This window comes from Corythoichthys intestinalis, chromosome 19 (genome assembly GCF_030265065.1).
Source record: "Corythoichthys intestinalis isolate RoL2023-P3 chromosome 19, ASM3026506v1, whole genome shotgun sequence".
NCBI lineage: Eukaryota > Metazoa > Chordata > Actinopteri > Syngnathiformes > Syngnathidae > Corythoichthys > Corythoichthys intestinalis.
In genome coordinates this window covers 20,257,883-20,273,984 of record NC_080413.1, presented here as the reverse complement: position 1 = coordinate 20,273,984, position 16,102 = coordinate 20,257,883, and the positions used below count along the sequence as shown (strand labels likewise).

The following is a 16,102-nucleotide window of genomic DNA, read 5'->3' as shown; positions in this document are numbered from 1 at the left end:
ATAGCAGATTTTAAACACGTTTCAAAATCCCACTTTTGTTAAAGATTTGGAAAAAGGTGATGCAGAAGCAGTGTTGTTAATCTTACTTTAAAAAAGTAATTAATTATAGTTACATATTACTTCTCCCAAAAAGTAATTGCATTAGTAACTCAGTTACCTGAATGTAAGAGTAATTAGTTACTTGGCAAAGTAACTGGTGATAATTTTCATGTTTCTTTTTTTTTCTAAAAAAATAAAATAAAATAAAATAAAATAATAAAAAACAGACACACAATGTGAAGTTTAAAGGGTTTTTGGGACAATTGGCCCAATTCTTTACCATAAACTTTACTAGACACAGGGGTATTGCGGATATTGCGATAACGAAATGGTAATCTTTGCTTTACTAACGCATCTAGCTCTTTATACATGTTGCTAATACCGCCGTGTCTGTCATTGCATCTAGTTCGTATTATATGTGATATCTACCGTAGTATCATGTGGGCGTAGTTTGAAGGCTATCGCCTAATCAGGTATTAGTGGAGCCACCTAGCATCGCGTTTGCAACGGCCTCCCCGCTCCTGATCTGCTCTCTCATCCCCGTGAGTCCGTGTCTCTCTGACTTTTCTCGCGTCATTCAACCAGCATAGTAACGCATGGTAACGCACGCCTTTCCCGACTCAGTAACGGTAACGGCATTGCCAAGATGAGAAAAGTAATTAGATTACCACTAATGAAAAAAATAACGCCATCAGTAATGCCATTATATTCTAATGCCGTTATTAACAACACTGTGCAGGAGGTTAGTATCCACAGTTTAAAGGCACAAATGTAATTGATCATGCGCCTTAGAATTAAATTAGTACTTTCCATCTCTGTCATCCTTGACCAGCTAAACAACAACAAATTAACTCAAATACAGTGGTGCCCAGAGGTGGGTAGAGTAGCTAAAAATTGTACTCAGGTAAGAGTAGCATTATTCAAAATTATATTACTCAAGTACAAGTAAAAGTAGTCATCCAAAAAATGTACAAGTACAACTAAAAAGTAAAAAAAATACGCAAGTACTGAGTAATTCCTTACAATACAGGTAGTCCCTGGGTTACAACGTACCCGACTTGATTGGTGATTGGTGATTTCGACTTTCTGATGCCAGAGTCTCGTCCACCATTTGGTCTCCAGTTGTTGTTTTTTTTGGGTTTTGTTAAGTCGCGTAAAGCTCCTTTCAGACTTATATCCTGCTAAATTCCAGTGTAATGTGACGCAGGATTTACCTGGAATTACTCTGGATGGACACTTTATAATACATGTTTTTTGGATCGTTATTTTGAGATTTAGGGGGTATTTAGCAGAATTTAAAGGGTTCATTCCGATTTATGCAGAAATCCGGGTTACGTTGCTCGCAAACAGTTTGCTAAAGACATGTTAACAAAGCACATGGGTTACTGGAACCATGTCCTATTGTCTCTGATGAGACGGACGGGCTTTGTTGTGCACCATCTTCAGAAGAGGCTTCCTCCTGGGGTGACAGCCATGCACACCAATTTGATGTAGAGTGCAGCATATGGTCTGAGCACTAACAGGCTGACCCTCACCTCTTCAATCTCTACAGCAATACTGATAGCACTCCTGTAATGAGTCACATGACATTTTGGAGGGAAAATGACAAGCATAACTCAATTTGGACATTTTGGGATGTACGTAGTTCAAAGGGGTGTACACACTTTTGTTGCAAGGGGTTTAGATTAATGGCTATATTTTGAGAAATCAACTCTATTAAATAAACGGCACAGAGACTACTTTTCATTGTGTCATAGTGTCATTTTGTCAGTGTTGTCCCATGAAAAGATATACTTAAATATCTGCAGAAATGCGAGGGGTGTACTCACTTTTGTGATACACTGTACTACCCACCTCTGGTGGTACCTCTACTTATGACATGGTTGTGGAAGTAGTCTCCTGAAAATTCCGTAAGTAGAGACGCGCTTTCCATGTAAATGCCCTAATCCATTCCAAGCACTACTAAAACGCAACATTAAGTTTTATAATCCGGGTAAAATCGGAATAAAACAACAGCCAAACACATTTGAATCACTCCATATACCTAACTGTTAATACCTGTAATGAAGTAGATAATAGAACATAATGCAAAAGAAAAAAGAAATATTGTTTCGAATAGGGTAATGACCTCTTTCATGAGATCGATGGTGCCTATCGCCTATCTCACTCTCGTAAAACAAAAAAATGCGAGGAGACCTGTGCTGTAATATTCAACTAATTTAGTGAACCGTGTAAGGGCTTAAAAAAATTTGACTTATGCTGTTTTGGCAAAGACGTCGACTGGCTATAACAACAACACCGTCGCGCCTGTGCACGTCATCATACTGTGACACCCAAATTGAAACGTTATCAACATATAAGATAAGATTGTGACCAATAGAGCAGAGAGATCTTATGGCACGGCATATAAAATCAGGAAGAATATATTTTTTGACAACAGTGGTCCCCAACCTTTTTTGCACCACGGACCGGTGTAAACTGGGCTTATTTTTCACAGACCGGCAATGTGTAGCAGAAAATAACAGTAAATATAAAATAACACGTCGAGGCTGAAAACCAATATTAAGTGCAGGGAAAATGTCACTCGCCATACACTGAAACAAGCTTTTTTTAAACAGCGGCCTCTCCTAAAACTTGTCGGCAAATATCCGTGTTCGCAAGCATAATGAGTTCTTCTCCAATTGTGAAAGGTTTCTTAGCTTTAGCAATACGGTTCACCATGAGGTATGATGTTCTCAGTGCATTCACTTTTGCTGCCTTGTTTGCTAGCTTTTGGCCACATATTATGCAGAATGGACTCTGTTGTAGGCAGTGTTGTTAATAACGGCGTTAGAATATAACGGCGTTATTTTTTTCTTTAGTGAGTTATCTAATTTTCTCATCTTTGCAACGCCGTTACCGTTACTGAGGATGTGAAGGCGTGCGTTACGTGTGTAGAAAAGTGAGAGACACAGACTCACGGAGGAAGCAGAGTGGGATTGGGGAAGAAAAAGGGAGTTGTGACGCCGTTGGAAACGCGATGCTAGGTGGCTCCAATCATAACTGACTTTAGCCGATAGCTTACAAACTAGCCCACATGATGCTCCGATAGATATCATATGTATAGAGAACTAGATACGAAATGATAGAATCGCCGGCGTTAGTAAACAGCCACCATCTTAAAGCAGTAGACTTCACAGGAAGGCTGTTGTAGAGAACCTTCCTAGTGAACCTAAGTAACTTTTTATCTGAAATACTCCTAAACCGGTAAAATCTTGACTTGAATCTGTCTTTAAATGATGAAACAGTTTTAAAACTTTCACATGTCGAAAGTTGACAGAAGGGAACTAATGCAATGATGGGAGAAATTTTAACAACTTTAACGGTTGATTCACAACATTAAATGACTTCTGAACATTGCAAAGATTACTATCTAGTTTTCGCAATATCCGCAATACCCCTGTGTCTAGTTGAAATTAGAGTAAAGAATTGGGCTAGGTGTGCCAAAAACCCTTTGAATTTCACATAGTGTGACCTACGTTGTTTTTTGTTTTTTGTTTTTTTTTGGAATGAAAAAAACATGAAAAGTAACACCAGTTACTTTGCCAAATAACTAATTACTCTTACAGTCACGTAACTGAGTTACTAACTCAATTACTTTTTGGGAGAAGTAATTTATAACTTTAATTAATTACTTTTTTAAAGTAAGAGTAACAACACTGGTTGTAGGCTCCTCTTTTGGCTAAGCAGGTGGCCTTTTCCCCATAAAAAAGATGTCCAACGACTTCGCCGCCCACAGCACACAGTCAACAGCAGCTAAAGTTACTGTTTACATTGGCTGGCGCTGGGCTGCAGCCAACCACTAGATGGCGACCTATACAAATCTTTACTTTGATTAGTAGACAGGGATATTGATGTGTCAAGAGCCACAGGCCAGATTGCAGCCATAAATTATTTATTTCTCTGCGGCCCGGTAGATAATGCGCTCCAGACCGGTACCGGTTGGCGGGCCGGTGGTTAGGGACCACTGTTTTACAGTACTGTATAGTATTTTTGCCTCTCGTAACCTGAAATTTCTTTCTTAACAAGAGGCAATATTTTCTTGTTGAGGTATGTCGTAACCTGAAAATTACATTTGTAGGGACATTTTGTAAGTAGCTGTGTCACTGTACTCCGCAAATGTCGGTTTTACCCCTTTTTATTCTTCCTTGAATGATATTATTTGTATTTAACCTTTTATAGAGCAAGTGACTATTTTTTGGGCAATTCAGTATAACAAAATTTAACTTACAAAATATTCATTATTATATGATTTTTTAATTGATATGAATTGTATTTTTTATAAATGAATAAATTTATCAGTGAACTAATTGTTAATAAAATTACAATTCACAAAATTAAAATGACTAATGAAACTACTCAACTCACTTCAAAGACCCCTTGACATCAGGTTGCCACTAGATGGCGTTGTTATTGCACGGACCGTAACACAAGAACTTTAAATCGAGAACAATTTAAGTTAAAAAAAAAAAAGAAGATAATACTCTACAGATCGGAAAATTTATGAATGCCAAACCTAAAAAATAATAATAATAATAATAATAAATAAATAAAAATATCACTTCATGTGGTCACTGTCGCATCACTGACCACAACCATTGTAATGTTTGGCACTTCCACAATTTTCTAAAACACTTGATAATATTGTCCTCATTATTATTTGTTAATTCCATAAATCGTAATTTGAATAAAATTAGGTTCAACGCAATTTCCTAAGGTAAGGAGCACTTTAGGGATGAAACTACTTGATGGGTGGTTCTGCCTTATCTGATTCCGCCCCACTCCACAATTTCTGTAGAAATTATTTATGTGTTTTTTGTGTAATCTTGCTAACACACAAACAAATAAATATATAATGCCAAAAACACAAGGCGGCAGACGGCAGAACTCTCGGTGTAAGCACAATTTTAATGGAGGGTCAGGGACGCTTTTGAAGGTAAAAATCAAGGCAAATAACTGATGACTGATTTCATTGCAGTAAATGGGTAAAAAGAAGTCAAAGTACTTCATCAGCACTTGGAAAGGCGCACAATAAATTGCTGAAATTGTTCAAAAGCAAAGTTATCCATGCAGAAAAAAAAATACACAACCAAAACAATCACGAAACCTCCTTCAAAACGCATGCATTTTTAAAAGAATGCGCGTTAAACCCCGACGAGACTGACGTCGGGGTTTAGCACACGTTTTGTAAAATGTTACCGGCAAAATGATCACACGAGAGGAAAAGCAGCAACTGTCACCTAAGTTAGTTCAGAATATGCAAAGTATTTAGTTACCACGGTTGGGTAAGTGATGAACATGCCATTATATTGATATTCAGCTCATGAAATTGCCCGGGTGCTTTGATCTAATTGTGTATGCATCGTGATTTTAATTGGAAACCACAGTGAAAAATATTAAATCAAGGCCTTGTTTGTACACTATTTGGTGTTTAAAAAATGCTTAACAAATGCAAGGTAAAGTCATCTAGTTGTATCCCAGCACCCTTCCAAAAACATACTTTTCTTTAATCCTTTGCCAGGAAGGAGTATTGGGATTCACAGGAAAAAATACAAAACAATAATAAGAGTATGCTTTTGGGAGAATGTGCTGAGAGAGGAAAAAAAGTCTGAATTATGAGGGGAAAAAAGAAGTAATGACAGTCCCCCCACCCACAGCCCCCCCATTATTCTTTTAAAAAATGTTTAAAAAGCATATAACGTTAGGCGCATAAATTTATTCCTATACGGATAAGGACTTTTGATTATGTAGTTTACGGCTTTTTCTCTTTTTTTTATCACGCAGTATCACTCCTTAAACTTTATCCTCTTATTTTATAAACGTTTCCTTTTAACATTATAATGTAATGGTCCTCAAATTATGTCGTATTTTGTGCATTAAGATTGTTCTCTTCCAACATTACACATTTTTCCTCAGTCCTCCCCATTATATTTAGTCTTCTTGCTACTCTTCCAAATTGATAACCTCTTTTCAAGTATAATTTTATAACCGCAACAACGGAACTTTTTTCTTTGTTACATTGTAACTTTACACGGGTCACTTTATGGCTTTTTTTGTAATATTAAGAATTTACTTTTTACTCTCAAAAATATTAGTACTATGCTGATAACTTTATGCCTGTATAAATTTTGTTTATCATGGTAAATTCAGGACTTCTCCAGTCTTACAAATACTTTATACAGGTAGTACCTGGGTTACAACATACCCAACTTATGTGATTTCGACTTGTCCGCCATTTTGTCTCCAGTCTTTTTGAGTTGCGAAAACACTACCTTATCGTACCTCACAGTATCTTATTTTTTACAGGTTTTTTTGTTTTTGTTTGTTTTTTATTAATATGACTGTTCTGTCCTTTGGTGAAATGCGTATTTGATTATGATGCTGACTTTTGTTTTGTGATGCATGTTTTTATTTTGGCGCAGGAAGCTCAGAGCAGATATTACGCATGTAAACGCGAACAAGAGCGCAGGCGCACACACAAAGAAGTACAGCCAAGCAGGCGACAGAGGGGAAAGATTACAGTTTAGCTCGTTTTCTAGCTAGGACTTAGCTCAAACATCTCGGCGAGGACAATACATTGACGTAAAATACATGTTTTGGATAGTAATTTTGGGATTTAGGGGCTATTTAGGAGTACAGTGATTCCTCGTTTTTCACGGTTAATGGGGACAGCCCCCACCCCCACCCTGCGGTAATCAAAATCTGCGAAGTAGAAGTGTAGCTTATTTACGTTTATTTATTTATTTTGGTGTGTTCAATGTATTTATTCAGATTTAGCATTGGAAAGAGGTATATATAACGCGTGATTTTTCCCTTTTTTTCCCCAAACTATAATTCTTTATTAAATTCTTCATTGAGTGAGTCCTCTTAAATCAACTCATGCTACTTAGAACAACACACGACACAACACAATGAGTTGCCATAGCGTCTACAGCCAATGTTTAGAAAGTTAAATGAGGCGGCAGTTGTCTGGCCACTTCAAAGCAGCTCCCTTGTCACTCATTGTTTAACAATCTGAAGCTGCCTGGTGAGAAATAAATGCTTCAGGAGGGAGAGTGAGAGGCTGTCTTTGATCGGATGGGACAGTTCTATAAAATCATGCATTTTTTTATTTTTAACTGGACTGAGGGCGTGATGTTTGAAGCGTGAAGTAGCTAGGGATCACTGTACTTAGAGGGTTAATTCTGACTTATGCGGAAATTCGGGTTAGTTCGCCAGCGTAGGAACCGAACTCGTAGTAACCTGGTGACTACCTGTATTTGTGTATATCAAGGGGGCCCAAGTCCGGTCCTCGAGAGCATTTACATGTCTTCCTCCTTTAACACACCTGAATCAAATGATTAGCTCATCAGCAAGCTCTTCAGGAGCCGGATCACGATCCTGATTATTTGATTCAGATGTGTTGGAGGAGGGAGACATGGAAAACAAGATAGATGGGCACCCCTGGTGTATATCTTACTTCAATTTTCTTCAAATGGCCTTATAAGTTCATGTTTTGGAATATTTTAACTAGTATTAAACCAATACCATTTTTTGGCTCCCGATACTGATTCTAACATCTGGCTATGTGTTATCTGCTAATGCCGATACTGTACCGATACTATGGTTTTTTTTGTTTTTTTTGTTTTTAATATTATAAATATATAATATTATATATATATATTTTTTTTTTTTTTTAACTAAAATACTGCATACTCGCTTGGCTGTAAAGTAATTGCTATCATGCGTCAGACACTTAACTCATTATCTGCCTTTCCGTTCATCCCCTGTCACCCTCCCACTTCAAATGGATTGTATGTCTACTAATGATAAAATCATTTAAATTGACAGCAGACCAGGGGTGAAAGTGGCTAGAATTTCTTGCCGGAACTCCCCAAAATGAAGGTCGCCACGGAGCCAGAAATTGTATATATTTATTTTTCATTCAAAATTGTATTTTTTCAATGATTTACAAAATAAAAGTTAACAAAAACAACAGTAACTCCAACCTCCATCTTTTAATTTTTATTTTCCCTCATTTCTGCACTTACTAAATGCCAAATCTCAATTTTAACTACTTAAGATAAGTTGTACATTAAAATTGAAGTTAATGTAAACATTTTCTTTTCTTTTTTAATAATAAGACATAAGTAACATACATTCAGAAAACTAAGTACAAATGACTTATACCATGCAGAGTGAAATGGAATATATTTTGAAGATCGCGCAAACAATGACTTTTTCAAACCATAACGAAATGAAAAAGTAGCCTAACATAATGAACAAATATAAGTCCAAAGTGCACATTGACAGCTTAGATGTTCTGAACCTCCCCATCAGAGCAAATAAAACTAAATATGATAAATAAGCCTCCTCTACTCTTTCGTTGCTCTTAAAGCTTTGATCCATTTTATGTTTTGCCCTTTTTTTTGTCGCATCAATTTTTTTTGCTGTTCCAGAAAACATGCACATTTGAACCAATAAGAGCTAACTATCTCTGCTGATCACATGTCAGTATGTCACCAAATTGAACGGATAAATGAGTTCAGGCGTTTTGTTTTGCTGCGTGCATTCGCACATTGACGTGACTCATCATCGTCAGACTCTGATAACTGCATCAGCTGCGGAAACCTCCATGCCGTCCATGGAATAAAATAAATAATAAATATCGGTGGAAACGGATTACGCTACACAAGCACTTCATTATGCTTGTTGTTAACACTTATGTAAATCTGTTGTTGGTAGATTGTTTTCTTCTTGGAGATTAAATGCATGTGTGGCACCTTAGCATTATTATTATTATTTTTTTTTTACATAGCATTTTGACTGTTGCTGTCATATTTTCGGAATCAAAGCCCCGTGTACTGGAACAGCATTCCAGCCCTGAATTTTATACCTAAACAGCGTTCCGGCACTGAATCTTATACCGGAACTGCGTTCTGGCCCTGAATCTTATACAGGAACTGCGTTCCTGACCGTTCTGGCCCACTTTCACCCCTGCAGCAGACTGATGATTGCACGCCACAGGATTGGACATCTATCACAGTCTTGCGAAGGGCAACAACTGCTCCTTTTTTTTTACAATGGCTTGCGTAACTAGCGGCCATCTTAGGTAGGGCAACCAGGTATTTAGAAGCTAGATATTGAAGAATACATATTGCGCCGCATTGGCATGTCATTTCATCGTATTCCCCGATACCGACTATGCCATTTTAGTGCTGTATTGGCACGGATAACAATGCATCAATAACTTAAACTTTCCTCTGCAGTTCTGCCTTTTGTGCAAACAGCACACTGGTAGGCCAGTTCGCCAAAAATAAGTTTTGCTGTGGCTTATTAGACATGCTCTTTACTTTAACCTTAACTTTACTCTGATAAGCTTACTGCTAGCTTCACGCAATAGTCCGATTTCATTTCAATAACCTTCTGACTTTTTTGTAGTGGTATTATAACTTAATTGACCTTACAGCTAGCTTCACATAATATTCAGATTTCATTCAAATAACCTTCTAACTTTTTTCTTGTAGTATTATGACTTTATTCTGGCAACATTGCCTTTTCTGTGCGACCCTAGTCCTCCTCCTTTCTTTGCAAATAAACCGTTTGGAGTTCATGAAATTGTGGTCTTGCACAATAAAACACAAAACACTTCAGTCTCCTGCTGGGGATTCACATCTTTGAAGCACTTCCCACACACACAAACACACATATATTTTTTTTCTTTCCTTGCCTGAATGCGTTATCCCATCTGAAGCGGGAGACAAACACTCTTCTCCCAGCGGATCCTTCCAGAGCTGTCTGTGCTTGAATGTATTTCTCTCTTTATTAACAGCAACAAATGATATTTTCTCACATCACAAGTCGCTTTCAAGGTAGAAGATGTCATCCCGCCCAGGAGAGTGGATGATTTAAATGGCATCCTTAGTTGCAACTAGTGCGGCTTTGAAGTCAACTGAGTGGCGATTTAACACCCTGAACATTAAGTCCTCACTTGGCCTGAGAGCGAGTCAACAGATCTATAAAGCCAGGCGGAGTAATTGAATCCAGGGGACAGTTAAAAGGAGTGCTGTTGTGTTATTGTGGAAGCAGAACAGAGGAGGCGGGTGAGAGAATCCTTTTAGCATTCCGTGCGCAATTTGACATGTGCTCGGTGCGTGGAGGTGACCTAATGTCCGCGTGTTCCTCATGCGCTTCTTCCTAGCGCATGGCGTGCCGAACACAGCCTGCAGGAATATAGACTGGCTTCAGGCAAAGGTCATACAGAGGAGCCCTACACTTGCAGAATTCACATATAGATGCTGCGCGAGCAGGACAAACCCAATCCAATCAAGCGTGTGTTGCACAGATTTACACCCACACCTTTTATACAGCTCTTAGCGCAGCTGTTCGCATTCAGTTGTTCACCTACAGAGAGCCTTGGGCTGCAGATTTATATTATAATAACATCTATGCACAGATATGTATAGTAAACACAGGAAACCAACCCCTAAAGAATGAATGTTGCATTAAAAATTAGCTTCTTTAGCACAGGACAAACATTCGCTTATACACGAAGCATACATTCACTATAAAGCCACAAGGCCATTTTGCAGTATAACCTAACTGCGCCTCCAAGGAGACAGAGCTCATTGACATTCAAGCAAATCAGCAGCTGTTGATGGCGTTGACAAGAAGAATTACGGCGTGGAGCGGTGGCCATTTCTGAAAAGATGGTTTTCAAGGGGAACATGAAGGAAATTGTGAAACTGAAGAGCAATCTTGCCAAGGCGGAACCGTCCTAAACGTGTTCATCTGATCGGTTTGCCAAGTGACATTGTTCCACTTCATTCCTGTAGTTGGAGGAAGTGGGTGTCAACTAGCTTTTTCAATATCGTTGGCCCCAATACAAGAGTTTAACATTGAACAGTGCAACGATATATGGCCGCACTGGATAGAGACAGTCAAGACAGTCAGTAATAGCAGTAAAGCGGTGGGAGTGAAAAGGTTTTAAATTGCCTCTAGATGCAACCGCATAGTGGCAAAGACCTACCTTTCAAAAGTAGGATCTACAGTATGTTGACATATTTCTGGTGCTGTTGGATGGTAAGAAATCACAAACATAATGGCAGGCAATGGAGACTTGATGAAATTCAGCAGGCGGAATCTCCAAGAGTGAAGACTGGAGGATGTTTATAAAGAAGCCTAAAAGATGTATTGGTGACAAAATAGAAATAAAAGAAAGCCCTAGGAATTTTTCTTTCAAGTGAAGTTGGGCAAATGTCTCCTGCAGATCACAAAGCTGTGATCGTGCTAAAAGTGGATTGTATACTACGCACATTAGTATGTTTTTGTTTTTAATCTTCCCTAAATAACAGAAAAAGTCAATAGAATTTCACAAACCGTGTCAGGATCAGCAGGAAACCAAATTTTCTTCAGCGCGGCCAGTGTTCTTACAGAGTAGCATTCCATTATGCTAATAGGCCGATAGTGTTTTCCCACACATTTAATCTTGCTCAAACCACTTCATAATACTTATAATACTTGTTAAATTATAGATGAAGTTGTTCGTTAAACCTGCGTGGGGTGCACTAGACCAGTGTTTTTCAACCTTTTTTGACTCACGGCGCGTTTTTACATTGGAAAAAATCTCGCGGCACACCACAAACCAAAAATGTTCCAAAATTATTTACTGTACAGTATATTCAATTATAAAATAATTTCTCATTATGTATACTTACTCAGTGTGAAATCTAAGCTTGTTTAGATGAACACAAAGTCGATATCCTTATTCTTCAACAGCTCTCAGTCTTTGTTTTTATTTTTTTATTTTTTTGTAGCAGTTAGGCTTGAAAAAGCTCAGAATTATCAGACAGGGGGACTTGAGCAATGTCTTTAACCACATCAGGGGCGAGCATCTCGCAGACATTGGCTTCATAGGCAGGTAGTATTACTGTCTCTGTCACGGTGTCAGACTTTTTGGATTAAGCAACAAGGTAACTGGCTTTGAGGACTTTCTCATTTTCCTTCGTAGTTTTTATATTACAAAAAAAGTTGCCTGTTTATCCGTGTTTCCACGAAGGCGAACAAAATAGTCCATCGACTTGTTTTGAAGCGACGGGTCTTTCGTTTTGACTGGAGATGACGTTTGAACTTGCTTGGCACCATGGCGCTGTGCTGCTCATGTCGCATTCAAAAACTGCTCGGATTTTTAGCCAGTAGCCACCTTGCTCTTATCAACAATGTGTTGTAATATAACACAGGGGGAGGACTGACGGTCGTCACATATTGATAAAATAGAAAGGACACTTTCGAGTATATCGACACATGACAAGTCTAACCAAATAATGGGCAGTAGACATGTTGGGGTCCACATTGTTGCGGACAGCAAGGTCGTTGATGGCTAGAAATCCGAGCAGTTTTTGAAAGCGACACGAGCAAACTTCGCTCATCTGCGCACGACCGAGAACTTTCTACCTACTCCTTCCTTCCTTCCTACTGCAACTCCGCCCGACGACGTAAAAAAATATTGTAATAGCCCCGAATGGGGATATACAAAGGAGAGGAGTCTGTGATGACTTTCCCACTTTATTGTGGCAACAATGGAAAATAATAAACAAAATAACAGCGGCATCCGCAACATGCGACTGCTAACTTGCTCTCACGCTGTTCTCCCTCCCTCCTTGCTTGCTTCCTGCTACGTCACCACTCTGCAGTCTGATAGCCCCTTCAAGGGCCCGAACAGTTACGGATATTACAATATATATACTGTATGTGTATGTGTGTGTGTATATATATATGTATGTATATATATATATATATATATATATGCGACATTAGATAATTTCTCGCGGCACCCCTGACGATCTCTCACGGCACACTAGTGTGCCGCGGCACACCGGTTGAAAAACACTGCACTAGACTACATTTGATAAAGTTCTGTGGATACCACCACCGACCAAGATGATATTACAACTATCTCAAGTATCTCAATTGGGCACATAGGAAGAATGAACCATCTGCTTCCTTAAATTTTCCTCCAAAAGTGAATAACAATCGAACTCAATGTAAAATACGATGGTTTTGCCACACGCTCCTATGATGCAACACGACAAATGTCAACAATAATGATACAAAAGATCGGAAGATTAGACTACCGTATTTTCACGACCATAAGGCGCACCATTTTAAAAGGCGCAGGCTCATTTTCGGGTAATATTGTTCTATTTAACACACACACAAGGTGCACCGCATGATTTGGCGCATGAAAAACAAACGCTAGCTTAGGCGCTAGCATGCATACTAGCATGCGCGCTAGCGTTTTTTTTTCCCCAAAGGCAACGGGAGCAAAACTGAGTTCAATTGTACTTTCTTAAAGAATTTAACAAAGTACTCACATCAATCTTAGTCAATCTACATTGATTGCCTTGAGTTTGAGCTGGGCTTCGTTAGCGTCTCTTCGCAGTAGATGCCATTTTTGAGGGTCCTTTGCCAAGCCAATGTCGTTTAGCGATAGACTTCTCGATCAGTTGACGGGACTGGGGCCGACCCGCAGGAGGCCTATTTTCAAAAAAGCCGCTAGCGACCTAAAACCAAAACAGGCACCTCCCTTAGGCATATATGAGTCTCCATGAGCAGCAACCTACAAGTATGACAAAATAAAATTCTCAAATTTTATGCTAGATGCACAAAACTCACCAAATGCAGAGATAATCGCCTATATTTTCAGGATCAATAGCAATAGTTAGCATATCATATAGGTTTTTGCCCAAAATACCAACTTATATGTATATATATTTTTTTTTTCAACAGCTAATAAGTCACTCAATTTTCACATCAGAAACTTAATAATTGAAGAAAGCATGCAGAATCATCTTAATTTTACTAAAAGCAGATTTGCATTCTTCTATATACAATCACAATCTATTTAGGTTGAATTCCACTATTGTGTAGAGATACAAAATCCAAAATGACGGCCGTCACGAAACAATGGGCTTTATAAGATGAAAACTCTTGAAAACAAATGCTTAAATCGCAGAATTTCTATAGATATGAACGTAAAACAGTCTAGATTCATAGTTAAAAGCAAAAAATCGGTCAGTTATCGTTCATTTTATGTAAATATTTCAAGCAAAAGTTACGGTATTGTCTAATTTCTACCCACATGGCGGCCGTCGCAAAAACAAAGAGCTTTTTAAGTTGAAAATTCTTGTAAAAAAATGCTTAAATCGCACAATTTCTATAGATATTAACATAAAACCGTCTACATTTTTGGTTTAAAGCAAAAAACGGGTAGTTATCATTCATTTTACATAAATATTTCAAGCCAAAGTTACACTAATGTTATCCATTGATTTTTTTTTTTTTTTTTCACAACGTTTCAAAGTGCATGCATGGTGCTATTTAGTATGATAATTACCTTGAATCCTCGACCAAATCACTCTTGAGACACTCCTGCCTGCTTGTATGCAGTAAAACCTTCGTCCTATTTCCACCTAAATCCAGCGTTAAAACTCAACGTGTGTTTGAGTTTATCACAATGAAAGCCAACTCAACGTTTGCCTGGGTCGCCCCCCTACGGGAAGGCGTGGCGCAATGTCTGTGGGAACTGTCATGTCAACTGATGGTGGAGTTTATGGTTTAGCCTAACGCACAAACTCGAACGTTACAGCTACTGGTGGCACGCCCCCTATCACACGCAACCTTCTCCCTTTAAGGTTCTCACGCAGCCCTCACTTCCGTCCGCCTTTTCAACAATTGCTCAGTCAGACAGACAGACACATTTTGGTACTCAGTCCCCACAATAGGCGCACCGTCAATTTTTTGTTAACTTATAGGTGCGCTGTATGGTCATGAAAATACGTTAAGCAATTTCCTGTCTACTCCTTTCCCTACTTCACCAGTTCTTAAGCAGCACGCTCACATGATACGGACTCAAAGTAGTGATGCACCGAAAATTAAGATTGGTGAAATTTTTTGTCTGAATCGTGACTAAAAGCGCATTTTTCGGTTTTAATTCAAAAACTTAATTTTAATTCAAAATAACAGGGCTTAAACACAATACTGGTATAAGATAAGTGAAATCGCGACCTCTCGGCACCAGTGGGCATATTAGCTAAAAAGGCATTTTAGAACTCTGAGGTTTCTGGCAATCGAATCTTTCTCAATATAATTTTTATTTTTTTCAAAAGTTTATCTCAGTAAGAAGAATTTCCTCAGTGGGATTTGTTGAGTTTTTACCAAACACCTGAAGGGCCTCTCAACCTTGCTTAAGCCATGTATCAAGCACTTCAGCACAAACTCTATCAGCTCCTTGATGATTAACACTAACCCATTCACCTCACGCTAATGCTATGCCACTTTTAGTGAAGCTAATTAATAAGAAATGTCTACGACTGACCTGAAGACACTGACACTCAGCCAAAGCAGCTCTGGAAGGTTGAGCTAAAAGTTTGTGTGTGTGTGTGTAGGTGTGTGTGAGTAATAGCTAGTGGACTTGCAGCACAGAAGACAACAGCTCCTGAGTCAGGGAATCCAAATGAGCTCCTGAGATCATCACACACTAGGACATTATCACCAGTGACAGTGTTATTCCACATTATTGATCCGTGCTCACAATAAAGTGAAGGCATTTGAGAATGCCAATAAGTTGATCTCGGTGAAAGCCTGAATGATTTGGTCTCGGCACAAATTCTGACCCCAAGGCCACACCGCTACAAATACACACACACGCACTCTCAATGTTAAGTTATAAAGTATTGATGCTACAAAATGTTCCAAAAGTGAATCTGCAACATATTTAGATTGAGCAGGGAAATAAAGTCTTAATTTTCATTTGCAAATAACAACTTTGAGAACATCATAATGGTATGTCTAAAATTCAGACTTTTTAAATGAAAACCAACTAACAAGTCATAGACTTACTAATGATATTGACGGGGCGCAGTGCCGATTAATAGTGGGCCTGTATTGTTGGCGTAGCCGTAAAAGCTGACCGAGTGGAATCATAGACGAAGAGCTATTTTCGTTGAAAATTCTTGTGAATAAATGTTTAAATCCCTGAATTCTT

General features: G+C 38.5%; 1 protein-coding gene across 3 annotated transcripts in view; it reads left to right on the top strand.

Annotated features, from left to right (window-relative positions):
• Window positions 1–16,102, top strand: part of LOC130907228 (glutamate receptor ionotropic, kainate 2) — a 334,891-nt gene that overhangs the window by 278,326 nt on the left and 40,463 nt on the right. The window lies entirely within an intron of this gene.